Below are 1,550 nucleotides of genomic sequence, written 5' to 3'. Positions count from 1 at the left end.
ATTATTTACCTATGAGGGCCCCATAAGATAAGTTAAGACTGGGACTTCCTGTGGTCACAGGAAGTCCCACACGTAACACTTTTGGCGCGGCTCCACATAGGTAGCTAATGGACACACCATTTTTAAGCTTCTGGAGCACAACTGTGAGCCTTAATGCACGTCATTGAGAAGGGCTGTTCCTCTTATACACTCTGTTGTTGGTTTAAGCTGGATAAATCATTGCCAAAGCAAACGAGACCACTGACAGGGGTCTTACTCTGTCTACCTAATTTTGGGCCCTTTGAGTGAATCGCAGATGTGAGAAAACATTGTGTCGATGCACACCGGCGCTTTTATGTGCACGTTTGACTCGAAAGTCAAAGAAAAGGGCTTTGGGCTGTTTAAGCGTCTGTCGCACAGCCGCTGGGCTCAAATGAGGCAGTCATCTCCAAGACGGGGTCCCCCGGGGCGCCGGGTGGAGACCGGGTCTTCGGGCAGGCTTCGGGGGTGTCGGGCAGGCCTCCCTCAAGTTTAGGCTGCAAGGGGAACGCGTAGGCGTTCTGAGGATGGAGGCGTGGCCAGCGGGAAGCCCCGCCCAAAATAGGTTACAAGGGTCACGCGTAGGCCTCTCGTGTACGTCGGGGTCCGGAGCCGGCCCGTAGGCTGCAAGGGGGTTGCATAGGCGCTCTTCGGGAGGCCCGGTCGCAACCTGATCGGCGCGCGCGGCTTAGGCTGGGACCGTACGTCGAGTCGCCCCCTTGTGGTTGTGCCCGAGAGAGCGCCTAACCCTTCGTTCCGTGACTCAAAAATTAGGCACTTTGGGCATTTTTCTGGGGTCCCCCGGGCGTCGCCGCCGCCCCATGACGCTTCCGTTTGATCGCGGGCGCTCTCCCCTTCGTTTCGGCACCGCCGGGCGACCTGGGAAAAATTTGGGGTCGTCGGCGCGCAGCGTCCATAACTAGCCGTCCGGCGCACAAAATAAAAGAAATCAATGTGATTTTGTAGCTTTAATGAGAATGCTTCTGCATTTAATTTATAATTTAGCATTAAAGACTGTAAAGTGTCCTTCCATTTCTGTATATTTCCTACATGAGCTCTCAATTATACTAGAACTCGGGGCCGGGATTCTCACGTTTTCTTGAGACCCCGCCCCGGCTACGTGCCCAAAGTTCCCACCACTCTCCCGAGAGACCAGGTGGTGAACCTGCAGGTGCTCCCCACCGGGGAGGAAGACCCAACCTATCCGTGTTGTGTCCAGTACGCGCACAGCGCCTCTACTTGGACCGCACGCAGAGCCCAGAAGCTCTGAGCAGCTCTTTGTCTGTTTCGGAGGTCAGCAGAAGGGAGGGCTGTCTCCAAACAGAGGCTGGCGCACTGGATCGTGGATGCCCTCGTTAGGGCATACCGATCTCATTTCGCCCCTGCCCGTTGGTAGTGAGGCACACCCCTCATGGGCACTGGCTCAGGGCGCCTCTCTGGCAGACATCTGCAGAGCTGCGGGTTGGGCTATGCCCAACAACTCTGTGAGGTTCTAATACCTACGTGCGGAACTGGTGTCAGCCCGCATCCTG

The sequence above is a fragment of the Triplophysa rosa genome, linkage group LG5 (assembly GCF_024868665.1).
Source record: "Triplophysa rosa linkage group LG5, Trosa_1v2, whole genome shotgun sequence".
NCBI classification, from domain to species: domain Eukaryota; kingdom Metazoa; phylum Chordata; class Actinopteri; order Cypriniformes; family Nemacheilidae; genus Triplophysa; species Triplophysa rosa.
Note: the sequence above shows the minus strand (reverse complement) of the source record.